This window comes from Phoca vitulina, unplaced genomic scaffold (assembly GCF_004348235.1).
Source record: "Phoca vitulina isolate PV1807 unplaced genomic scaffold, GSC_HSeal_1.0 scaffold5, whole genome shotgun sequence".
Lineage (NCBI taxonomy): Eukaryota > Metazoa > Chordata > Mammalia > Carnivora > Phocidae > Phoca > Phoca vitulina.
This window is the reverse complement of record NW_022589708.1, coordinates 30,504,773-30,532,577: the sequence shown is the minus strand read 5'-3', so window position 1 is coordinate 30,532,577 and position 27,805 is coordinate 30,504,773. Positions and strand designations below refer to the sequence as shown.

Genomic DNA, 27,805 nt, shown 5'->3' with positions numbered 1-27,805 from the left:
TTATTCTCATTGTGGTAAGTTTTGGGGAAGATTTTAAATGAGTTTAGGAAAGGAGAGGGAAGGTGGAGTTGACAGAATCTAAGTTACATTTTTAAAACAATTTCTCTGGCTGTCGTGTGGAGATTTTGCTGTGTAGGTGTAAATTAACTAGTGTTAAATAAAGAAATGCTTTAAAAAATTACTTAGGCTCTCTTAAACAAAGGCTATTTAGTACTAGGAATTGGTTACAGGGGAGCCTGGGTGGCTCAGTCGGTCATGGTCCCAGGGTTGGGGATGGAGCCCCTCAGCAGGGAGCCTGCTTCTCCCTCTGCTTGTGTTCTCTCTCTCTCTGTGTCAAATAAATAAATAAAATCTTAAAAAAAAAAAAAAAGGAATTGGTTACAAAGCTGATAGAAGACCTAAGATTTCAAACAGGGTATGATGAAGCAACTTGAGATTCACCAAAGCCTCTACTACTTCCAGGAGTGAAGGAACCGAGAGAGGTAGTGTGACCATGACCCAGACACTGGAGTCCTCCAACAACAGAACCATTGTCATTACCTCTTGTCCAGGTCAGATTGTCAAGCATGGAGATATCAAGTGTGTACTAAATGAAGGTATGCCAATTTATCATAGACCATATGAGAAAGGTCGCCTAATCATCGAAATTAAGGTAAACTTTCCTAAGAATGGCTTTCTCTCTCCTGATAAACTCTCTTTGCTGGAAAAACTCCTACCTGAGAGGAAGGAAATAGAAGAGACTGATGAAAGGGACCAAGTAGAACGGGTGGACTTTGATCCAAATCAGAAAAGACGGTGCCATTACACTGGGGAAGCATATGAAGATAGATGATGAACATTATCCTAGGGGTGGTGTGCACTGTCAGACCTCTTAAAGCGGCCAGTGAATAACACTGTTGGCAGTGTTATTATACATATAATATGTATATTATGTATAATATATATGCATAAATAATGTATACATATAATATGTATAAATGTAATGTATACATTACATATGTATACATAAATGTAATTACATTTGTATTACAATGTACATATAATTACATATGTATTACTAATGTATACATATAATATGTATATATGTATAATATGTATATTATATGGGGTAGTGAATAAGTGAAGGACTATAATCATAGCTCACTACCTGCTATTGTTTTTGTTTTAATATTCAACTATAGTCATGTTTCAAAAGTTAAATGAAGAATAAACTCAAATATAAAAGCTCAAAAAAAAAAAAAAGTCCATATGTTATCATGGCAGGAGCCTCCTTTAGGTCTACAGAAGATGGGACTATCTCAAGCAGCTGGAGCCACAGAGAAGAAGTGGTATAGGAGCCATCACAGCAAGCAATCTTCTACCAATTCTCTCTCTACTAGGCAAATCTACCCACAAGTCAGAGGGCAAGGGAGGCTAGGAAATTTAGGTCGCTGAGGCACAGAGCTGAACAAGAGATCAAAGAACAAAAAGACAACTGACCAGCCCACAAGACAAAAGCAGAAACAAGGAGGCCAAGAGGAAGCCGATGCAGTAGGTCAAATGAAAATTACAGTTGATTGGAGCAGGAAGGTGGAAGTGGAAATGACCACAAATAACTGGAGTCAATATATTTGAAATATGATCAATAAAACTCATTTGGAGAGCAGATGTAGCAAGTGAGAGATAAAGTGTAAACTTAGGGATAACTCCTAGATTTTTTTACTTGAACAACTGAAGAGATAATGATACCTCTACGAAGATGAGAAAGACGAAAAAAAAAAAATTAGTGGGCTTTAGATGTGATAGAATTAAAAATTCAGATAAGATATTTAAGATAGGAGGAAAATTTGATTAGATATTGATGGAAAATTATCCAGTGGAGGGATACAGAAGATGCAAGAGACAGAGGAGGAAAATTGATAGGGCCAAGACCTTAAAAAGTTAAGGAAAATATGATCCAAAGCACACAAGTTGAGGGGTTTGACCCTTGATAGGCATAGAGACACTCTATCCACAATAAGAGAGGACAAATCAGAGTTGGCTACAGAAGCAGGTAGGTTGGTGGTTGGGGATCTTGGAGGGTTTTGTTTGATTACTTCTGTTTCATGTGAAACATGAGACAAGGTCATCAGGTAAGAATGAGGGAGTAGAGTATGTAAGAATTTGGGAGTTTGAGAGAGGGCTTGAAATTGTTTTGAAAAATGAAAAATAAATATGCAAGGGATGTATATTAGGGCTGCCCTCTATAATAGCACCATTGGAGCAGATGACTAACAGAGCCTAACTAGGCAAGTGCAACAGAGCAAATGAAGGACTTTAGGGCAGTTATGGGTTTATGATGGTGAACTATGGAAACAACATTGGGTCAGGTCAGAAATGAGTGGCTAACTCTCTCCTGAGTACATGTATAACACACCTAGCTAATGACCTACATGACAGCAGCAATGCAGCTTTCCTTCAGTACCACAGAATGTGTGTATGGCAAAGCCTCTGCTCAAAGCCAAGAATGACCAACCTGACCACACCAAGGAATCGAATCCAACCTGACCACACCAAGGAATCGAATCCAAGAGTTTTCAATAAAAAACTATGAGTGTCTTCTACTCTGGGAGTTCGTTCTTAATTCCTTACAAAATAAATATTTGCATCATTCAATTATTTCTTCATATGGGATAACTAGAGCAGGGATTGTATTAGTATTTTTAATTACTGACAGTATGCTTTTTTAATTTTGGTCTTGAGATCCCTAAGTGAAGTTATGTAAACCCTACCAAGCTTGGTCAAATGAAACAGATTCTGTCTTAAACAAAGATGCCCTTATTGTACAGACTAGTTTATTTTCATCAAAATATGAAGCAGCCATACATTAGGAACATTTTTAGTAACTAGATCATACTATTTATTATTTTAGTAAATAGATCATAATAAGAAGCCCTAGGGGAAAAATCATTTTAAAACCATTTTATAGACTGTTACAGATAGACAGGATATCCAAGAAGTTGAAAGACTTAAGGACTAAATTAACTGGGTTATATAACATTATGTAGACCTAACCATAGTAATGGGAGTCTTCTTTTTTCTTTCAGCAATTTAAGCAACTGAAAAATTTTCCCAAGATGCATAAATATGGGCAACATTCAACATTTTAGGGTCTTATTTTCCTCCTCTGTGAAATGAAGGGTTACTCTCATATAATCTCAAAAATTATCATATGGTTCCTATCCTTTCTTTTATTAACATGGTGTATCATGCTGATTCATTTGCAAATACTGAACCAACCTCGCAGCCCAGGAATAAATCCCACTTGATTGTGGTGAATGATTCTTTAATGTACTGTTGGATTCGATTTGCTAGTACCTTGTTGAGAATTTTTGCATCCATGTTCATCAGGGATATGGGCCCTTCATCCTCCTTTTTAGTGAGGTCTTTGTCTGGTTTTGGAATCAAGGTAATGCTGGCCTCATAGAATGAGTTTGCACCCAAAAAACAAATAATCCAGTTAAGAAATGGGCAGAAGACATGAATAGACATTTTTCCAAAGAAGACATACAGATGGTTAATAGACACATGAAAAGATGCTCAACATCAGTCATCATCAGGGAAATACAAATCAAAACTACAGTGAGAGGCCACCGGACACTTGTCAGAATGGCTAAAATTAACAACACAGGAAACAACAGATGTTGGTGAGGATGCAGAGATAGAGGAACCCTCTTACACTATTGGTGGGAATGCAAACTGGTGCAGCTACTCTGGAAAACAGTGTGTAGTTTCCTCATAAAGTTGAAAATAGAACTACCCTACAACCCAGCAATTGTATTGCTTGGTGAAATACTGATTGACAGGGGCACATGCACCCAGATGTTTATAGCAGCATTATCAACAATAGCCAAATTACAGAAAGAACCCAAATGTCCATCAACTGATGAATGCATAAAGAAGATATGGTATACACACACACACACACACACACACACACACACGCGCGCACACACAATGGAATATTACTCGGCCATCAAAAAGAATGATATCTTGCCATTTGCAACTACATGGATTGAGCTAGATAGTATTATGCTAAGTGAAATAAGTCAGTTAGATAAGGACAAATACCATATGATTTCACTCATACGTGGTATTTAAGAAACAAAACAAGCAAAGAGAGAAAAAGAGAGAGAGCAAGAGGCAAACCAGAAAACAGACTCTTAACTATAGAAAATAAACTGATGGTTACCAGAAGGGAGATGGGTGGGGGGATGGGTTAAATAGGTGACAGGGATTAAGGAGTACACTTGTTGTGATGAGCACCAGGTGATGTATGGAAGTGCTGAATCACTATACTGTACACCTAAAACTAATATTACACTGTATGTTAACTATCTTGGATTTTAAATAAAACTTTTTAAAAAAGTAAGCCCACTTAAAGGCCTTACCCTGTATGTCTATGCCATTGTCAAGAGGGGCATTATTTGCAGGAGGTGGGCTTAACACTAGTGAAACCAAAATGCAAATAACTAACAGAATATAGTATCAGTGGGGAAAATAGATGCAAATGACTAGGAAAGGGGAAGCTTTTTTTTAATTTAATGGACAAAGCAGCAATCTCACTATTTCATCTATAACCAACCTAATATAATAAGCATAATGGACAACTTTCATATTCAGCATTAACATATTTAAATAGCACTATGTTGTACACCATACCTAAGACCCAATGAAAGAGCAAAGGCTTTGTAGTCACAGAGCTGAGATCATCCTCTAGCTCCTCCTCTTACTGTGTAGCTTTGAACAAACTACATAAACTGCTGAATTTTAGCATCCATGTCCATCAAAGGGCAATATTCTTCTAAATGTCATAAGAGTTTAATGATGTTGGATATTGTGAGTACATAGTACAGTGCCTGGAACTTAGTAGAGTTGAATAGATGATAGCTATTATCAGACAATAATAAATAGGGCAGTGAACCCTGTCTGCTAAAGTGCTCCGCAATTCTGTTAGTTAGTATAGAATATAGAAAGGGAGTCGTGTAGGAAGAGAGTCAAGGAGTCATGTGAACAGGTTGGAAACAGGTGCCACGCACATCAAAGACAAAGTTTAAACTATTCTTGGTTGTGGCATCCTACACCCAGGAATCCAAGTTCCCAGGAAGCCTGTGGAAACATTTCATTTGAAGCCTTCTGATTCAAAGGTGAGAGGCTATAAACACTTTTTCTCTAACATAGACAATTCTGCTTGGTAAACTGGCCGCATCAGTGACGACTCAGTAACTCAGCCTATATAAAAAGTGCTCCAAAGAGTCCTAAAATACAAGATAGGATTTCTAGTGGATGTGAAGGTTATTGGCTCTAAGGGAATGATTTCTTGAACCAATGGAAGACTATTGAAAGATTTGTCAGAAACCAGAAAAATAATTTCTTCTTCTGCAGTTTCCAAGATCACATTGCAAAATATTCCATCTAGGAATCAGTAATGTGACAAAATAGTTTTTGTTTTACTCTAGCTAGACAATAAATACAATGCAGTGATTTAATACAACTGCATGAATTTCTTTCTCCTTTACTGATATGACATATACATCATATTTATCTACCATGCTGGCTGCTATTATAAATGTACTGATTTTGTAGTCCTTAAAATAACCCGTTTGACATCATTTGTGTGATATACACATGAAAAACAAATTTCACATAGAAACCAAATAACTACATATAATTTTCTATTGCAGGAGTCCATTTGGAGACTGAAATTTCTAATGAAGAACTTTAATCAATTTATAATTCTGAGACACTGGAACTATAAAGGATCTCAGAGACCATCAAGACCAATCTCCTCATCTAAAAAATAAGGAAACTGAATCCCAGGAAGGACAAATGTTTCATACAGGATCACACAACTAGTTAGAAACAGAACAGGGACAAAAACCCAGACCTTCTGACTCCACAGATGGTGCTCAAAACACTGGGCTGGTTATCAACTTAAAATAGATAGACCACTCCAAGAAATAATAGATCCACTGAAAAACATCTTTATGTAAAGTATGAGGCAGCTCTGTAAGCAAACAGTCAGAATCTTAATGAAGTCAAGATGAGATTAACGAAAATTAAGAAGCCAGACTAATGAAGAAAGGCAAAAATTATGAAACAGTTAATATCTTTAATTTCCCCCACTTACTTTGTGTTGGCTTACTGGAGACTTAAACCTTGTACGAGAGCTATATACAGATGTCTTACATCTTTTTTTCTAGTCTTAAAGGATCTGGAGAGAAGCCACAAATGCCAAGAAGTAGGAGGAACAAAAGTAAATATAAATGGGCAACCATGTTAATTTGAGAAATTTCAGGCAAGAGTTCATGTACCAAAAATGAGTTTGAGGACTAGATGTTCTACAAACAGGAAGAATTTAGGCATCAAAATCCAATTTGATCAAACAACTTTGTACAAACGAAAGGAAACTGTGTGCAAGACAGTTTGCAATGAGGTTGTCTGTCATTTCTGAGAAAAAGATTTTATATTCATACAAGATTCATAAGCAAAATCATGTCAAGTATGATGGTGTTGTTAAAGGATATAGCTGTAAAGTCAATGCATTCACCACAGTAAAAATTGTGTTTCATGTAAATATTGAGAAACATTTTAAAATGTGAATTCTAGTTACTAAATTTAAACATCCAGTGGGAAAATGGCTATAATAAAAGAAATCGAGCCTAGGACTATCTGTATTCAGGCACCAAATGCCACCAGGAAAGCACCTCAACCCAGTCTCCTGGCTCAATTGATTGTGGGGTGAACAACATATATCCCTGAGAGGACCAGTAAGACCTTCTTAACATTGTAATGATCTGTATACATTTTAATCTCATGGTCACAACCTACAAAACCAAGACCTATACCAATATCTGAAAATTTAAAACTCAATATATGCTTTATCTCAAGAAAGAGAACTCTAAGATTGTATCCAAAATCTTGAAAATCAACATTGTTAACTATGAATATCAGTTCCCATATCCAGAGATCAGTAATTCCTATGTTTATAAATAATTTTTTGCATAAGAAATAATGTGTTATTATAGAAAAGTAGAAAATACATACATAAAGACAAAAAAAATAAATTACAAATGATAGGCAATGAGAATGAGGCAAGGATGTCTGCTCCCTCTATCTCTATATAATATATTGGAGGTCCTAGTCTGTCTTGCTGTAAATCAAGAAAAGGAGAAGGCATTCCAATTGGAAATAAAAAGTAAAACTTGGGGGGCGCCTGGGTGGCTCAGTCGTTAACCATCTGCCTTCGGCTCAGGTCATGATCCCAGGGTCCTGGGATCGAGCCCCGCATCGGGCTCCCTGCTCCGCGGGAAGCCTGCTTCTCCCTCTCCCACTCCCCCTGCTTGTGTTCCTTCTCTCGCTGTGTCTCTCGCTGTCAAATAAATAAATAAATAAATCTTTAAAAAAAAAAAAAAAAAAGTAAAACTTGCCTTGTTCATAGATGACATAATTTTATACACAATAAGTTTTAATGACTCTACAAAATAAACTATCAGAACTAAAATGAATATAACACAGTCACAGAATATAAGGTAAATGTGAAAAATCAACCATATTTCTATAAACCAACAACGTTTATGTTCCAATAAACAATTGGAAATTTAAAAAATTTTAAATGCCATTACAATAGTATTAACAAATGAAATACTGAGGATAAACTTAAAACACAAATGCAAGCTCTCTACACTGAAAACCATAAATATTGCTGAGAAAACTAATGGAGACCTAAGTAGGTGGAGAAACATACCATGTTCATGGAATGATTGATTCAAAGTTAAAATATCAATTCTCTCCGTATTGACCTATAGATTCAATGCATTTTCAATAAAAACGCCATGAAGCTTTTTTGACTTGACAAACTGACTCTAAAAATCATGTGGAAATGGAAGAGACCTAAAACACCTGAAACAATTTTGAATATGAAGAACAAAGTTTGGAAATGTAAACTACCTGATTTGAAGAATTACTATATAAAGCTACAGTTGTCAAGACAGTGTGATAGTAGCACAAAAAGAGACATTTGAAAAAAATAGAACAAAATAGTGAATCCAAATATAGTTCCACAAATATCTGCTCAGTTTGGGGTCTTTAATTTTTTCTTGGTTTGGTTTGGCTTTTGGTTTCTGGCTTTTTAAAAATTTTATTAGAGTAATCTTTCCACCCAACATGGGGCTGGAACTCATGACCCTGAGATCAAGAGTAGCATGAGTGTGGAGCCTACTTTAAAAAAAGAGATGTTTGGCTTTAAAAAAAAAAAAAAGTCCCCAAGGTTATCTGGGGAGAAAAAAAATGTTTTTTCAACAAATGGAACTGAAGAGTTGGATTATCAGTGTGAAAAAAAGATGAACTTTGACCCTTATTTCACATTGCAAACAAAAATCAACTCCAAATAGATCATCAGCCTAAATATAAACTTTAAAACTATAAAACTCCTATAAAATAATAAAACAAGAAATAGAAAAACCCTTTGAATTCTTGAGGGAGCCAAGGATAGAATACACAAAAATGAGTCATTTTTAAGGAAATGATTAAATGGATTTTAGAAAATTTTAAAACTTTTGCTTCTCAAAAAACACCATTAAGAAAGTCGGAAAGCCAAGTTGAAGACCAGGAAAGATTTTTGCAATACATATACCTGGCAAAGGACTTTTGTCTAGAATAATAAAGAACTCTTGGGGCGCCTGGGTGGCTCAGTCGTTAAGCGTCTGCCTTCGGCTCAGGTCATGATCCCAGTGTCCTGGGATCGAGCCCTGCATCGGGCTCCCTGCTCTGCGGGAAGCCTGCTTCTCCCTCTCCCCTCCCCCTGCTTGTGTTCCCTCTCTCACTCTGTCTCTCTCTGTCAAATAAATAAATAAAATCTTTAAAAAAAAAAAAAAAAAGAACTCTTACAACTCAAATGGATGATAGCCCAATTAAAAAACAGTGTGAGCACTGTGGTGCCTGGGTGGCTCAGTCAGCTAAGGATCTGCCTTTGGCTCAGCCCCACATCGGACTCTGCACTCAACAGGGAGTCTGCTGCTCCCTCTCCCTCTGCTCCTCCCCACCTTTCTCTCTCACTCTGTCTCTCTCTTTGTCTCAAATTAATAAATAAAATCTTTTAAAAAAATAATGTGAGGAAAAGATTTGGACACTTCACAAAAAAGACTTATGCATGGCTAATCTGTGCATGGAAGGCTGTTCAGCATTCTTAGTCATCAGGGAAATGCTGATTAAAACAAGATACTGCCACAACCCCACTACAATTGTTAACATTAAAAACACTGATATTACCAACTATTGACATGAATGTGGAGCAACTGATACTCATACATTCATTATTCATGGCAGTGTAAATGGTGCACTCATACTGGAGAATATTTTGACCCAGCAATTGCACCCTTAGATATTTATCAGAGGGGCGCCTAGGTGGCTCAGTTAGTTAAGCATCCATCTCTTGATTTTGGCTCAGGTCATGATCCCAGAGTTGGGAGATTGAGCCCCCACATAGAGCTCTGTGTTGGGCATGGCGTCTGCTTAAGATTCTCTCTCTCCGTCAGTCCATCCCCTCCCTAAAAAAAAAAAAAAAAAAGATATTTACCAAAGAGCAATGGAAACACATATTTATAAAAAGTCTTGACATAAATATTCACAGAAGCTTTATTAATAATACCATTAAATGGAACAACCCAAATGTCCATCAAAAGATAAAAGGATAAACAAACTGTGGTTTAAGCATGCAGTCGGGTACTGCTCAGCAATAAAAAGGAATGAACTACTGATACATACAGCAACATAGCTAAAATCTCAAAATCATCATGCTAAGCAAAAGAAACCAGAATCAAACAATACGTACTGCAGGAGTCTATTCATATAAAATTTTAGAGTATGCAAAACTAACCCATCGTGACAGAAAAAAAATAGTGGTTGCGTGGGGCAAGGAGTTAAATTTTTGACTGTAAAGGAGCGTGAGCAAAATATGGGGGGATGATGAAAATGGTATTTGTATTGTGGTAGCAGTTACATAGGTTTATACATCTGTCAAAACTTGAAAGTATAATAGAACTTCCAGACTGACAAGCAAATAAAAAAGAAAGAAGGAAATTTTAGCAAGTCAACAAAAGTAGGGAAATGGAGATGGAAAAATAAATAGCAAATATCAAACAAGAAGACATAAAATCAAGTATATCACATGACCTGACCTATTTTTAAAGGACATTCTGGCCTCTGTTTTAAGAAGAGGCTGAGAAGGTATAAGCAAGTTTTCTTCTAAATATTGCCTCTACAAAGAAGTCTTCCCTGGCTTCCTTCTCTAAAGCAGTCACACACATCCCATTTATGATTATAATACATAGAAAAATGCATAAATGAACAGAAAAATTACTAGAATTAATGTGGTATTAGCAAGAGTCCTGGATACAAAAATCAATACATAAAAATCAATTTTGTTTCTATATAATAGACAAATAATTGTAAAATATTTTAAAATATCAAAAACCTAGGAATCAATACATTATAAAATATTACTGAAAAAAATTAAATAAGACCTAAATAAATGGAGGCATATAATCATTCTCATGAATTGGAAAACTCAATGTTATAAAGATGTCAACTCTTCTACCTCCTACACTGTTGGTGGGAAAGCAAGCTGGTGCAGCCACTTTGTAAACAGTATGGAGGTTCCTCAAAAAGTTGAAAATAGAGCTACCCTATGACCCAGCAATTGCACTACTGGGTATTTACCCCAAAGATACAAATGTAGTGATCCGAAGGGGCACATGCACCCCACTGTTTATAGCAGCAATGTCCACAATAGCCAAATTATGGAAAGAGCCTAGATGTCCATCGACAGATGAATGGATAAAGAAGATGTGGTATATATATACAATGGAATATCATGCAGCCATCAAAAAAATGAAATCTTGCCATTTGCAATGACATGGATGGAACTAGAGGGTATTATGCTAAGCAAAATAAGTCAATCAGAGAAAGACAAGTATCATATGATCTCACTGATATGAGGAATTAGAGAAACAAGACAGAGGATCATAGGGGAAGGGAGGGAAAAATGAAACAAGACGAAACCAGAGAGGGAGACAAACCATAAGAGACTCTTAACTACAAGAAACAAACTGAGGGTTGCTGGAGTGGTGGGGGGTGGGAGGAATGGGGGGCTGGATGATGGACATTGGGGAGGGTAGGTGAGCGCTGCGAATTGTCTGAGACTGATGAATCACAGACCCTGAAACAAATACCCCTGAAACAAATAATACATTACACGTTAATTAAAAAAAAATTTTTTAAAAAGATGTCAACTCTTATAAAATTTATCTATGGATTCAAAATTTGTTTATGGATGAGAATTTCTACAGCTTTTGGTAGAAGGTGGCAATCTAAACTCCGTATTAAAATGCAAAAGACCAGGGCGCCTGGGTGGCCAAGTCCATTAAGCTTCTGCCTTCGGCTCAGGTCATGATCTCAGGGTCCTGGGATCAAGCCTGCTCAGCGGGGAGTCTTCTTCTCCCTCTCCCTCTTCCTCTGCCCTCAATTTGTGCTCTCTCTCTTTCTCTCTAATAAATAAATAAAATCTTTAAAAAAATAAAGTAAAATGCAAAAGACCACGAATAGCCAAGATGAAGAACAAAATGAGAGTACTTACTTAATTAGACATACAACTGCAGTAACTAAAACAGCATGGTACTGCCTCAAGGATAGACAAATAGACCAATACAACTATCAAAAGTCCAGAAAGAAACTTACACATATTTGATGACCTGATTTATGATAAAGATAACACTGCAGAGCACTAGGGGGAAAGAGACTATTTCAATAAATGGCTCTGGGTCAATTGGATATTCAATTCTAAATAAATGAAATTATATCCCTACCTTCTATTATATAGAAAAATGAATTTTAGGTGGATTGAAGACTTAAATGTGAAATGCCGAACAAAGTTCCTAGATTAAAATGTTTGCATATATCTTCAGGATATTGAAGTAGTTTCAACTGAATATAAAAGTCCTAATGATAGGGAATAAGATTGATTAATTAGATTATAGTGAAATTAAGAACCTCTATTGAAAGATCCAATACAAAAAAGTAAATAGGCAAGTTATAGGATTGGAGACGATGTTTGCTACACTTACAACCAACAAAGGGCCCAAACACAGACTGCAGAGCTACTATAAATCATCATTAAAGATACAACTCTACTCACTTGAATAGGATAATCAAAAGGTCCCAAAAGGATAACCACATGGTCAACAAAGTTATGAAAACTGTCCAACCTCAGTAGTAACCAAGGAAACACAACCTGAGATCATAAATCAGTACCACTATAAATGCACCAGAATGACAGAAATTTAAAATCCTAATAATATAGTGGTGCTAATTTACTAACCTATGTATTTATGATTTGCATGTATAGTGTCCTCCACAATAAATGTTACGACTAGTTAAAAAATAAATGGTGGGGGATCAATATTAGAAAGTCAATTAGGAGAGCAAACAAAAATATTCTAATGAATGCACAAATACCTAAACAATACTTACAAAAAGTAGAAGCTTTTGTCAAATATTTAATTCAGCCAATATTAATTTCATGCAATTTTAGTTAGAATCCTAATTTTGATGATTCTGTTGGGACTTTGGTGGGGAGAGAAGATGGATAAATTTTTTTTAGGATTCATAAGAAAATAGAAAAGAAGATTGTGAACAAAGAAAAATGATAAGGGGAATATATGCATTACCAGATATTTAAATTTACTATAAAGTCACTATTATCTCTGGGGCTGACACAGAAATAGATAAATATATTTGTGGAACAAAATAGAGTCCAGAAATAAATCCACAAAAGTGACATTTTAATTCGGTGGGAAATAATTGGTTTATTAATAAATGATCCTGGCATAATTGGCTGTCTACAAGAAAACAAGCTAGCTCTACCTCGCACCATATGCCAAAATGAATTCCAGATGGATAAAATTTTAATGCAAAAATATTTTTGAAGTTTTTGAAAGTTAGAAAATTAAGAAATTTTCACAAACTTGAGGTAGAGAAAAACTTTTTATGTAAAACATAATTGTCTGAAGCCATAAATAAGAGACATATTTTGACTTCACAAAATTAAAACATATATATCTATGTCAAATCCACTGTAAACGAAGTCCAAATAAAAAATGACAAACTAGGAAAACATTTGCAGTTCATGCGACAAAGGACTACTACATCTGACAAGCAAAAAGAATGCCTCTATTTTGAAAAATAATGAAGAAATGAAAGAAAAATGGACAGGGGCGCCTGGGTGGCTCAGTCGTTAAGCATCTGCCTTCAGCTCAGGTCATGATCCCAGGGTCATGGGATCCAGCCCCACATCGGGCTCCCTGCTCCGTGAGAAGCCTGCTTCTCCCTCTCCCACTCCCCCTGCTTGTGTTCCCTCTCTCGCTGTGCCTCTCTCTGTCAAATAAATAAATAAATAAAAATCTTTAAAAAAAAAAGAAAGAAAAATGGACAGAAGCTATAAACAGGCAATTCATAGGAGATGAAACCCAGTTGGCCAATAAATGTGGAAAGATGCTTAGCTTCATGAGTATCTAGAGAAGTGGAAACTAAAGCACAATTAAAGTGGCACTTTTCACCCATATCAGTAAAAATAAGATGTATGGCATTCGGTGCTGATGAAGATGTGGGGAAAGGAGTACTCTCGCATTTTCTTGCTGGGACTGAAGCTCCTAGCAGTAAGCTAATGTTAAGAGGTCTGGCAATTGCTATAAACATTCAAAATATACATACCTTTTGACCAAACCATTTCACTTTGGAAAACCTATTCTATAGAAACAAAAATACCAATGTGTGATGATAAATACAAGGATGATTGTTGCAACAATTTTTGTGGCAATAAAAAAGGAAAAATAGAAAACCCTGGAAACAAATGAATGTCATCAATACAGAAATAGTGAAATACATTGTGGAATATCCATTCTATAGATACAGCTTTTGAAACAGGGAGAAGGAAGGGGGAAATGGGGAGGTGCTAATCAATGGGTATAAAGTTGCGGTAAGATGAATAAGTTCTAGAGATCTGCTGTACAACATTATGCCTCTAGATAACATTGTATTGTCATCTAAAAATCTGTTAAGAGGGTAGATCTCATGTTCAATGTGCTTACTACAATAAAATAAAATTTTAAATTAAGAAAAGAAAGGAAAACATTCAGATCAGTATCTATTCACTTATGGATATCCAGGATGCAATTCTAATCGGTATGCAAATAAGTATAGTATGATAACTTCTTTGTAAAAGAGCAAATGAGATCCTGTAGATGTGTATACATTTCTGTGAGCACTGAGAAAATCATGGAACTTTAACATCCAATATGTATATCAGTTTGAAACACCCGGGGATAGAGGGAATGAGACAAATTATCTCTTGATACATCTTTACATTGTTTCACTAATTTCAATGAGCACATATTTTGTAAATACAGATTTTTTACTCAACACTTTTTATAGAATACTTGGTAACTAATTGAAAACGGACATTTGACCCTATTCTAGTATAAACTCACACATTCTAATTAATATAAATTTTTTCTCTTCACGTCTCTGTCACTCTTCTTTCTTGACTTGGCTTTTGCCCCCTCTCTATCCCTTCCCTAGCTCCCTTGTTAGCACCTTTTTCTCACTCATTCTTGAAATAAATCATTTCTGATCATCCCTTCCCATAGCCATTCCTTTCCTGCGTGTTTATGGTCTTTATTTCACTCATTCATGTTCCCGAATCCCCACAAATTCAGAGAAATGTAAGAGACAGATAAGGAAATCGAAAAATTAAAATAGGTTGAGATAATCTCTTGATGTAACATACATTGAACCGCTAGAGGGAAGTACATGGAAGTCCGTTTTGAAACACCATAAAGGTACCAGCCACCTGGGGCTAAGCCTTTCGAGCAAAATCCTGGGGAAAGATAGGTCAACCTTCCTGACATCGCAAACGGTGGGTGTATGTTGCCATTCATTGATTCTCTTTTTCTCCAGCAACATTCAATGTTCAGATCAACCACATGAATTACAGAAGACTGCCTATTGGACTAAAACTGTGCTAAAAATATTTCCTGTTCTGAAAAATGTAGAGAAATAAAGATGTTGCCAGGCTAGTAAAATAGGCCAACCAAAAGTATCAATTTGGAATTCAAATTCAGCAGGAGAAATAAGAAGCATGCAAATGCTACCCTATTCTCCTCTAAGTTTCTAGCATTTATATTTTTACTCCTTCTACAAGACAAAGGCAGTGCCTACCTTCACAGAGCCATGCAGGTATGATGAGTGCAAACAGAAAAGGAGCACAGGATGCTGTGCTAGTTCATACACTTGTCATCCTTTGGTTTGATTAATTAATTATAAAATATTTTGTTATATATGTTGATTCACATGATTTGTTGGGGGGTCATTTTCCTTTAAGGTGAAAGGATGATGTTTGAACTGAGGAATGGAGTGGAAGGAGGCGCTGGAACATGACTGCTACTTGCAAGGGCACTGTTGGAACAGAAGAACCTGGAAGAATTCAGGCAGCTCTTCTGCTGCCCCCCTTCTCATCACACCACAGCGCATGACTGCTACCTGGACGGGAAGGTCAGACATGGGAGGTTGTGTTCAAATCGGGCAAGCACACCTCTTCTGCTCTTTGGCTGGGTCATCTTCCAGAACACAGAAATATATTCCCTCGTTAACATGGAAAAAAAGTTTACCATCTCGAGAACCTGCCTTGTATGGAGCAGAATCATACACCTATGGAGAGGATAACTGGAAGCTCTCTTAGCAATATCTGTCTCAGCTCTTTCTTTTTATAGATTAAGTCAGAGCAAAGCAGTTAAATAAGATGTTTAAGATCTCACAGCTACTAAGTAGTCTTTCCTCTCCATAATTCTACATCCCTATGGCAAGTCCTTTGAATGAGAAGCAAGCAAATAATTTTTGAATTTCCACAAGCATGAATTAAGATCTTTTTGAAAATTTCTACAGTAGGAAAGCTACTTTAAATACACAAAGAAAAGGGAAACCTGGGTGGCTCAGGTCTGCCTTCGGCTCAGGTCATGATTCCAGGGTCCCAGGATAGAGCCCCACAGCAGGCTTCCTGCACAGCGAGGAGTCTGCTTCTCCCTTTCCCTCTGCCTCTCTCCCTGCTCATGCTCTCTCTCTCTTGCTCACTCTCAAATAAATAAATTAAATCTTTAAAAAAATACACAAAGGAAATTTGCTATTAAAAGAAGTTGAACGTAGAGGACCACAGTGGAAAGGAGGGAAAACTGAACAGGAAGAAATCACAGAGGGAGACAAACCATGGGAGACTCTGGACTCCGGGAACCAAACTGAGGGTTACAGAGGGGAGGGGGGTAGGGGGATGGGGTAACCGGGTGATGGGTATTAAGGAGAGCATGTATGGTGATGAGCACTGGGTGTTTTATGCAACTAATGAATCGTTGAACACTACATTAAAAACTAATGATGTACTATATGTTGGCTAATTGAACATAATAATAAAAAAATAAAATAAAAATAATAATAAAAATCACAGACCTGTACCCCTGAAACAAATAATACCTTTTATGTTAAAAAAAAAAAAAAAAAAGAAGAAGAAGAAAATAGCAGGAAGGGAAGAATGAAGGGGGGGAAATCAGAGGGAGAGACGAACCATGAGAGACTATGGACTCTGAGAAACAAACTGAGGGGTCTAGAGGGGCGAGGGGTGGGGGGATGGGTTAGCCTGGTGATGGGTATTAAAGAGGGCACGTACTTCATGGAGCACTGGGTGTTATACAAAAACAATGGATCATGGAACACTACATCAAAAACTAATGATGTAATGTATGGTGATTAACATAACATAATAATAAAAAAAGGAGAAAAAAGAAAAATAAACAAATAAAAAAATAAAAATAAGAAGCTGAAATGTTTTTAGTGAAATAAATATCCTTTCATCAATATTAGATTTCGGTTTTTAAATACTACTGTATTTTTCTGAGAGAAGGAAGTAGTGCATTATTTTCTTAAACCATATCAATGAAAAATCAATGCTCTTGTCACAATAGCTAGAGAAAAATCATTGCAATGATCCTATCAACTCCACCATTGGATAGTTACTGAGAAATGTCTTATGTTTCTATTCCACTAGATAATGTGCCCAAGTGTGTTTTTTTAAAAGATTTCACTTATTTATTTGAGAGAGAGAGACAGAGATAGCGAGAGAGAGCACGAGCGGGTAGGAAAGGGAGAAGCAGGCTCCCCGCTGAACAGGGAGCCCAGATGCAGACGCGGGGCTCGATCCCAGGACCCTGGGATCATGACCTGAGCTGAAGGCAGACGCTCAACCTACTGAGGTGCCCCATATGCCCAAGTGTTTTTAAAAATAAAGGAAATCTCAAGATTGTTCTGTTAGAATAAGGTCAGCGCATTTATTCACTCCCCACCCCGGGAAGTTCTGTTAATTCTGACTTGCCTTTTGTTTCTCTGCCTCCCTCCGGTAGACCTTTTTTTTCCTGGCATTTTAATTTTTTTATTAAACATTTTTTGTCAGCTGCAGGGCACCACCTGTTTCTAAGCACTTGGCATTCATGTCTAATAAATTGTTCTATAAATACTTTGGAGCCTTTCTTTATAGTCCTTGTCAACCTTTCCCTACTACATTTTTCAATCTTCAGTGATTATATTTGCAATCATACCTCAAATAAGAGAAGAATATTCAGTCACGGTCTAAGAGAAGGCACAAAGTTTGTAAAGGATGGTAAGTGCAATCATGTCTATTTTGGAAAATGGATGTGACATACCACAGCATATTCTCTTCTCCCTATCTTTATCCAAGTGTCGCTTTTCCTTTAGTGCTTGTACCTCAACTATAACAACACCCTCACACCAATGCAATATTTTAGTTCAACAAATATTTCAGTGCCCAGCATGTGGTATGCACTGAAATCACAGACAAATGAAACATGGCCAGTGCCCTGGGAGGACAGGGTCCCACATGGAAGGAAGTCAGAGTTCAGTTACTATATTACAAGGAAGTTAGTGCTTCGTAATAGAGGTATTATCATGCGATCAAAACTTTTAAGTTGTTCTTAAAATGCATGTATGGAGTAAAGTATATGAATCATGTACACATGGGAAATTAGAACCTAAGCGACTAATGGAGGAAAATGTTGCTTAGAAGACTCTGGTTGTGGCTATCTTGGGCCACTGAAGATTAGCCTATTCTGGAATTATGTCCTCCCTCTCTGAACATACCAAAGTGTTTGGATTCTCTTTCAAATTCCAACTTATTTCTGCCCCTTCCACAGACCTGGCTTAGTCCACCTCACCTGGGGGCTCTTTGAGATATTTATGCATATACCTAATCTAGTCTCCAACCTCTTCACCTGTCCCAAGACCTCTTCCCCGGGCTGTTCCCACCAGAGAGCTTCTCCAGTTCCTACAGACTATAATGCCTCACTCTCATCTCTAAATATTCATTCGGTGGCTGGAATTAACTTTAGAATCAGCACCAGAATCAATCACTACTCAGAGAAGACGAGAGCACCCCCCGCTCCCACCCCAAACGGTAACGGACATTAGCCCAGAGAAGACATCGGCCTTAAGAGATGGCAAACTCGGGGATATGAAACCAGACAAAAAATAAAGATGAAAGAGATAGAAGAAGAACCAAAACCTATCAACGCAGGGCAGAAACAAGATCTTAAATAGAATAGCAAAGTTTGGGAATATTTTCAGGGGATTCTCCAAGGTCAACAGGTTGATTGCTTCCTTTTCTGCTGATTTGCAGTTTGCGTTGGAGTTTTGTTTGGTTTTGTTTTGCATGCCTCCAATAGTTTCTTCCCACATCTTGATCACGCAAAAGGAAAACTATAGTTTTCTCATCATCCAAATGCCACATTTAGCCACTTCAACCCACACTGAAAGCACCAAGAATTCTGTCTGGAAAATTGAGTGGGGAGAAAAAGGTAAGGGTTCTGGTTCATCTGGGTTCAATCAATCCCAATCTTCCAGTGGGCACTTGAAAGAAGGAGGCTTTTAAGGCTCAAAATACTTGAAGAAATTCTTGCAACTTCAAAGGAGTGTCAATGGGAGCCTTCTCAGAGCATCTTTTCTAGCTTCTCTGTGATGTCCCAGTCGAAGCTCTGAGGTAGAACCTGGTGTCTCCAGGCTCCCGATTTCAGCCCAACCCAGGCAACACACAATCTGAGTTCTTTCTGTGGATGAAGCTAATCTTTCCTGTTTGGTTTGGACTTTTGTCTGGCTACCTCATGTCTTTTTTGAAACTATAACATCTTTGGGCAAAGAATTTCCACATGTTTTCTAAGCAAGGGCTTAAGCTTAGGTCTTATCTGAGGCCAAGATCTCTGGGCCTGCTTCTCACACAAGATGTCGTGTTTTGTTTGAAACATCATCTGGTCTCTCCTTTAGTATTATTCATCATGATAATATTTCCTGTGTAAACGTGTACCATGAAAATACTACCTCATGAATATTAAATAATGAAGGTGGAAAGAGAAAACTATCCAGCATTTCCTCAGAAAACCTTAACATCTTGAATAATTTCAACATATTTAACTTGAGAATACTTATATGAGTCCTATGCATTTCAGACAAAATATAGACTGGCGTGGGCCTAAAAGATTCTTGTGAATTATTTAGAATGTAATGAATTTCCTCATAGAGACAATGATATAAATGATGCGTAAATGATGGTACCAGTCCTCATTAGCACATCTGATTCCATTTGACACTAATCGCACCACCCACTGTAGCAAACCTCCACGCATACCGGAGAATCCCAGAACATATCACACACTCCGCCATACCTCCTCCTCACACCCAGCCTTCCTTGGCCTACCTCCAGGAATGCACAAAAAGGGAGAATAAAACTAATGTTTGTCTAGCAACTACTAAGTGCTGAGATGGGGCAACATATTAAATCTCACTTAATTTCCTATCAACAAGACATTTGAAAAGCCAGCCTGATAGGAGCTATAATTATATAATCATATGTTAATGTTGCACAATTTCCAGTTGCAGACCTACAGCATTCCTTTCTGCACCAGGGGACCATGCTTGGTGATAGATGTAAAGAGGAATAAAATGCTGTTTCTATTCTCAGTGGAGTTTATAGAAGAATGGGCAAAGCAAACACCTAAACAGATAATGCCCTTACCACGATATTGTTTTCATCCTGCATCTTCATTAGCAGCATGGATCTAATATTACTGACCCAGAGGGGGCGCCTGGGTGGCTCAGTCAGTTAAGCGTCTGCCTTCCACTCAAGTCATGATCCGGCGGTCCTGGGATTGAGCCCCATGTTGGGCTCGCTGCTCAGCAGGAAGCCTGCTTCTCCCTCTCCCTCTGACTGCCACTCCCCCTGCTTGTGCTCTCTCTCTCTCTCTCTGTCAAATAATAAAAAAAAAAAAATACTGACCAAGAGGTTGGGAGTCAGAACTAGCTGTGCAAAACAGTTTTGGTAAGTATTAGCCCCAGCACTTTAACGCATCATGAAACCTAACTTCCACCATGGCCGTGAGGTTTCATGGGAGACCGCACAGAAACCATGACTCGCCATGTCCTGCGTGAAATAAGAACTGTAAACAACGCTGGCACTCTTCCCTCCCTTCCTTGATATTTCATATTACACGTAGAATTTTAAAACCCTTTTTAAAAAGATGAAATTCCAGATTTCTGAACCACAGAGGAAACTGTCCAAACTAGGAGCATAATTGCTACTGTGTTGGGCCGTCTACACAGTCAGTGGATCTTTCTGGTATCTTACTTCTTCCTCTGTAAACCGTTCTCCCTGTCCAAAGAGCAGTGAGAATGTGGGTCATCTCTACAGGATGGGTCTCTCATGATCACTTAACGCTGACCCCAGCTTGCTTCACTATGGAATCCTGCATACACTTGCAAAGCCTGCGTTGCTACAAAAGGACATACTTCAAAGCTGGTGCAGTGTCGTTATTTAGAAATAAACGTCTATTATCTCCCTTTATCTTCTTGTTCAGTAAGTGTCCCTTTGTTCAGAGTGACCTGGCAAAGTGTGACTAACGGGAACTTGCAGCCAATTTTTAAAAATCCATTCAGAAGTCTCCGTTGAAGGAGGGGAAAACTGAGAGCCTAAGAACATTTGGGAAAATGCCAGGGGCTTGTTCAGAACTTGCTTATTAAACCTCAGACCTAGTTAGCAATGAGTTCTTCTCTTTTAGGTGCATAAGGAATGATCTCTAAGGTGCCTGCCAGCTCTAAATTTCTATGATTTAAAGTGAGCAGGGTTTCCTTAAGAGAGCAATCTTTTTAATGATATGAGCAGTGGATCTGAACCCTTAAGCTCTTCTTCAGAAATTCATTTCAAGGGACTGATTTCTGCTTTCAGAATTCATCAAAGCCCAAGCCTGTACTTACTCCATGGAGGCGAGCTTCTTTAGGGGAATGTGCCTTTATGTGATGTGCACCACCAAAGCAGCATGCATTTTTAACCTCCGTGCACAATATCGGCGGAAGTCCACAGAAATGTTTCCAGCTGATGAAACATCCTCTCTCCTCTTCGCTCCAGCCTGGGAGCAAGGAATGAAATACAGTGTTCTATGCATTTTAGTTTGCAATTAAAATTCTTATTTGTCCTCAGTCTAAATTCTTAATCCAGGCTCATCTTAAATTCTTTCCAACACAGACTCCCAAGCTGCTGGGGACAACTGAATACACACAAAAATTTCCATTCGTGTCTGGACAGTCTTCTCCAACAGGCCCCTTTAAGAGGAAGAAACTAAGCTAAGAGGGACTAATAAGAGCTCACATGACCCCCCCCATTCATCTAAAGTCTTACACAAATTAATTTAATCTTCATAATTACCCTATAAGAAAGAACAATTAATGTCACCATATTATAGCTGGAGAACAATAATGTTTCCCCAAGTTACACAGACACTGAGTGATAGAGACAGGTTACAAATCCAGGAACAAAGCGTTGTGTTACAAGGGCTCCATGTGAGGGCTTTCCTTGCATTGATCCTCAGAGATTCTGAATCATTTGTGGTGGGGTGGGTTACTGGATACTTGGAACAGCAAAGTGTCTTTTTGCTAAATCCTTCTGTAGCTAAAGCCAGACTTTTCAATGTTATATGTAACAGACTGTTAACTCTAGTCTCTTCAAGGAGTGAAATCAGAGGAGAGAGAAGGTGGCCTCATTTTCAAGGTGGCCTCTGTCTCTTAACTACAGACATAGAAATAGCAGTTGGTGTCATGCTTTGGACTTGGCAGTGGGGGTGGAGATAACAGGTAATGAAGAAAGGTTCTTACCACTGCCTATCCAGGAAAGTCAAGAGCAGCAGAGTCAGTGGTGTGAACAGCCAAGGGCAGATTCTCAGCAGACAGAGCACAGGTCCAGGGAAGAAACTCGGGGAGTTATCAGGTAGGAAGTAAAGGTCAAGGAAATCAGGCAGACAGGTCTGACACCAAAGAGCTGGAGTTCAGTTCTGATGCCTGGGCTTCAGGGACAAGAGAAGAGTTCATACCTGACAAGATTGGCACAGACCAGGGAAAATTTGGTCATGGAGGAGGTGGGATCCTAGGCAGGATGCCCAGTTGTAAAGACAGTGTGGAGAAGTGACCCTGAGGCGCAGTCCCTGAAAGACCAGTTCACTAGGCCAAGGTTCTGAGAAGAACAGAAACCAAGCTGGCCTGACTATGAGCCTCTTCCTGAGCTTGCTAAATGTCCAGGGTCTTGGCCATGTCCTTGCCATGTCCTTAGAAACAAAGATGATCTGACTCCTGGAACTGAAATTCCTCAGGGCAGTGTGCCAACAGATCTGAAACATATAGTGTCACTTTAGCAGGCGTGACACTGTGAATTTTTATAGTATTTCTGGCTATGCAACTTCGGTTACATAGACTGAAAATAAATAATCAAATCAGAATGCCATTGCAATTGAGCAACACAACGAGGCCACTCCATCCCCATTGCAAAATTTCTTATGTACACGAATTCTCCATCTAGGTCTAACTTCCTGATTTTTAGCAAAAACCAAAGAGCATAGTAAAAGTGAAAAATAAGTAGAAAGAGTAAGTATCCACAGAGCAGCATAGATGTGAAACATAAGGGATGTGTATCATATAAAACCCAAAATAGGAAACAGAGGACATGGCCCCATTATGTTCATATAATGATTAAGTTATCCTTAAATTTTTCAGTCAACACAAGAGAGGAAACTTTTGAGAATGAAAAATGGCTCTTCATGCTGCCACTAAGAAATGTGTGGGTACCATACTGTACACCTTAAACTTATACAGTTTTATGTTGATTATTTCTCAATAAAACTGGAAAAAAAAAGAAATATGTGCCTAGACAAGAAATCTATTGTATTGGCAAAACATTTTCAACAGCTTAATTCAGATGCAGTCTTTGAAAACAATATCATTCTTTCACTCTGACCCATTTGCTTAGAAGTGATGATGATAGATCACACACATACAGTTACTGTTCACAAAACCTCAGATTCATGGAGCTCCTTGGAGCAGAAACTCTAGTGGTGCCTAACACATAGTAGATATTCAATGGATATTTATTGAATTGAAAGGATGGTATACAATGATCTCAATATTGCCTATCACTGGGGTGGCAAGGGTAGAAGTTTCAGAAGGAATTTAGATGATCCACCAGAATGCATTCCTGATGAAGGCTTTTTAGTCATTAGCTGGAGTAAAAGAGGGGTCTTGTTGGTTACATTTACTAGGATGATATGTGCTACAGACATCTACAGTCTTTTAAATATTAGAATTACATCATACCACACATGGGAATATATGGACTCATTTCCTTTTTAATCTCTTTAATGGCACATTTACCTAAAACCCATTTTTATCATAATTTATTATTTTATCTATGCTAGATCAGCGTAACTCCTCCTGAGGTTTTTTTCTATCCCTTTAGTTTTCTATCTTGACAAACTAAACTTCAAAACCATCTTTAACCAACCTGGAGACGTTCTGTTTTAATTTCTTATTTCGAAAAAGAGTTCAATAGATTCACAGCACTTCTGTATGCCAGCATGTTCTCAGCCTCTTTGATATTTCTGTCGTCCCTTCAAAGGTATTCTTACCTATTTTGCTCATATTAAGGATTTGTTTTCGTCTAATTTATCTAAGACAACTTTCATTTTGTTTAAATTTTTGCTGAGCACTTAGTTATGTGGCTGTGCTAAGATGCTCAACCTTGGAAACTTTGAAGCTACACAGCCAAAAAGACACGAATCACTCCTTTTTGCCTAATAATCTTGAATTAGTTGGCAGGCAAACTTGAAGTGGATGCTTTGGCAAGGAGCTCAAGTTGTTCGACAGAGACAGAGAAGAGGAGCTATCTGAGGTATTCTGCCCAAGGCTCTCCATTTGCCCCACGCTCCACTCCAGAGAGGGTTTCCTCTCTATAGGAGGCCTGAGGACACTCAGACCTCTTTTAAGGATGTCACCATGTGCATTAGTTTCCTATGACTGCTGTCACAAAGTACCACACATTTGGTGGCCTAAATAGCACCTACTTATTCTCACAATTCCAGAGACCAAAAGTCCAAAATGGTTTCATTAACCTGAAACCAAGGTATAGGCAGGACCACACTCTAGAGAAGAGTCCATTCCTTTGCATCTCCCAGTTTCTAGAGCTGTATTCCTTGTATTGTGGCTTTGGCCCCATCTTTCATCTTCAAAACCAGCATCATAGAATCTTGCTCCAGTGGTCATTGCCTTCTTTGTCTGGATCAAACGTCCCTTTGCCTCCCTTCTGTAAGAAGACTCATGATTGCATTTAAAGGCCCCCTAGATAATCCAGAATAACTCTGTCTGAAGATCCTTAATTTAATCACATCTGAAAAATCTTTTTTATCATATAAGATAATGTTCACAATTCCAGGGATTAGGATCTGGATATCTTCTGGAGCCATTATTCAATCTATCATAGTCTGTTATCCTCCTTTCCATATTTTAACTTGTTTTACTAAAACAAGTTATTTGTATATGTTTTTAAACCTTTGTACCTCAATAATAGAACTTTCTGTTATCCTTATTTATTCTATTTTTCATTCACTTACTCTTTCCACTTAAATTTGAGTACCTACTTTTTGCCAGACAAAGCAATAATCAGAGCAGACAGATATGGCACAGATGTTGAAGTGATTAAACAGGAAATTTAAGATAACTATGACTAATACATGAAAAGCTCTAATGGAATGAGTAAGCAACATGTGAAAATAAATGGGTAAAGTGAGTAGAAAGACAGAAAATATATTAAATAATCAAAAGGAAATACTACAAATCAAAAACACTAGCAGAAATGAAGAATGTCTTTGATGGGCTCATTAGTAAGCTGGAACACAGTAAAGAAAGAATCAGTGAGCTTTCATATAGGTCAACAGAAATTTCCCAAAGTGAAATCAAAGAAAAATAAGTATTTTAAAAAATAGAGCAGAACATCCAAGAACTGTGAAACAATATGAAAAATATAAGTACACTTAATTGGAATACCAGAAGGAAATGAGAAAAAAAACGAAGCAGAAGAAATATTTTAAGTACTATTTACCAGGTAATTTCCAAAATTAGTGACAGACAGCAAACCACACATTCAGGAAGCTCAGAGAACACCAAGCAGAATTAAAAAAAAATCATCTTAAGTGTACACATATCTTTCAAACTGCAGAACACTAAACACAAGAAAAAAAAGTCCTGAAAGAAGCCAGAGGGAAGAAAACACCTGACCTCTAGAGGAGCAAACATAAGAGTTATAGTGCACGTCTTGCTAGAAACCATGCAAGCAAGATGAGAATGGAGTGAAATAGGTGAAATATGGAAAAAGAACCCCCAACCTAGAATTCTATACATAGCAAAATTATCTTTAAAAAGTGAAAGAGAAATAAAGATCTTCTAAGAGTTTTTTTCAGACAAATAAAAACATGGAACTTTCCACCAGCAGAACTGTAGGCAGAAAGAAAAGGATATGGTCAGAAACTTGAGTCTACATTAAGAAAGGAAGAGGGTCAGAGAAGGAATAAATGAAAGCGTGAAGGTCGGTTCTGTGTGTCCACTTGGCGGCACTCTGGTCTTCAGTTAGTCAATTAAGCACTAATCTAGGTGTTGCTATGATAGTATCTTGTAGATGTGATTAAAGTCCATAATCAGTTGACTTTAAGTAAGTGCGATTATCCTAGATAATCTGAATGGGCTGATTCAATCAGTTCAAAGTTCTGAAGAGCAGAGCCTGTTTTCCCAAAGAAGAAACCTCACATGTGGACAGTGGCTTCAGCTTTAGGAGACCAGAAATTCCAGCCTGTCTTTCAAGACAGCCTGCCCTGTGGATTTTGGCTTGCCCAGCCAGTATAAAATACATATATGTATTTTGTATGTATATAAAAAATATATGTATATTTAATATGTATGTATATATATGTGCACATATATCATTGGAATTTTAATTTGAATGTGTTTGTGAGTGAAACTGATTATTTTTTCATGTGTTTAATTCTTGGTTTACAAGGGGAGCTTTTCTTTGAAAATTGTTTCTTTGTGAAAGGAAGGGGAAAAAAGGAAGAAGGGAAAAAAGGGAAGAAGAGAAGGAAGGAGGGAGGGATAAAGGAAGACAGGGATAAGGAACACTGAAACAGTGGATTTCTCATTTTAACAGGTTTAATTCATTTTATTTATATTTATTCCTAAGTTTGCTTTAAAATTTTTAGTCTAGGGACACCTGGGTGGCTCAGTTGGTTAAGGGTCTGCCTTCAGCTCAGGTCATGATCCCGGGTTCCTGGGATCAAGCCCCAAGTCAGACTCCTTGCTCAGCGGGGAGTCTGCTTCTCCCTCTGCCTCTCCCTCAGTCCCTCCCCTAGCTCATGTATGTGTGCATGCTCTCTCTCCCTCAAATAAATAAATAAAATCTTTAAAAAAATTTTTTTAATCTAGTTTTTTAAACTTCTACTTTTAATCTTTGTAGTTTTAATTAATATTAATATTTTAACAGTTTTCAATCACTTCATTTTTTAAATTACCATTCTTAACCTTTTATTCCCCCCATGGAACTCCATTTCAATGTCCTCTTCTTTTATACAAACTTAATCTATTGACTGTGTTTCCAAGGAAGCATGTTCTGACTGCAATGGGAAAAGCCAGCAAACATGAAAGGTGGGGAAATTACCCTGCTGCCTGTATTATCTGCTGCTGCATAATAATCATCCCAAAATGCAGTGGGTTAAACACAATAGTCATTGCTTATCTCTCATGATTTCTGAGGGTCAGGAATTCACACAAGGCACCCCAGGGCAGCTTGCCTCTACTGCAGTATGTCTGGGGCTTCAGCTGGAAAATTTAAAGGCTGGCACCTGGAATCATCTGAAGGCTTGCTCATTCGCAAGTCTGACATTTGATTCCAGCTGTCAGCTGAGACCTGAGCTAGGGCAGTTGGCTGGGACACGTACACATGGCCTCACCATGTGGCCTGGGCTTCTGCACAACAAGGTGGCTGAGTTCTAAAAGTGAGCAAGCTGAGAGAGAGAGAGAAAGACAGCAAGGTAGAATCATACTCCCTAATTATAACCTAGACTTGAAAGTCATGCAGCATCACTTCTGCCACATTCTGTTGGTCAAGGCAGATGCAAACACACATCTAATTTTAATGGAGAGAGAATACTGTCAATGTCATATTCTCTGAAGAGCATATCAAATGGGATATATATTGGTGAACCCATATTTAGGAAATATAATTTGCTAGAGTGCCAGATGCATCGGAAACAACCCTTCAAGTTCT

At 37.8% G+C, this 27,805-nt stretch overlaps 1 long non-coding RNA gene across 2 annotated transcripts in view; it reads right to left on the bottom strand.

The window, feature by feature from the left end:
- The window catches only part of LOC116631576, a 101,305-nt gene that overhangs the window by 29,940 nt on the left and 43,560 nt on the right, over positions 1-27,805 (bottom strand). Inside the window, exon 4 of one of the 2 annotated variants that reach the window (XR_004299215.1) lies at positions 9,527-9,566. The exons of the other annotated variant lie outside the window; for it this stretch is intronic. This is a non-coding gene — a long non-coding RNA (uncharacterized LOC116631576). Of the gene's footprint in view, positions 1-9,526; positions 9,567-27,805 lie in introns of those variants that run through there. 2 annotated transcript variants of the gene reach the window in all.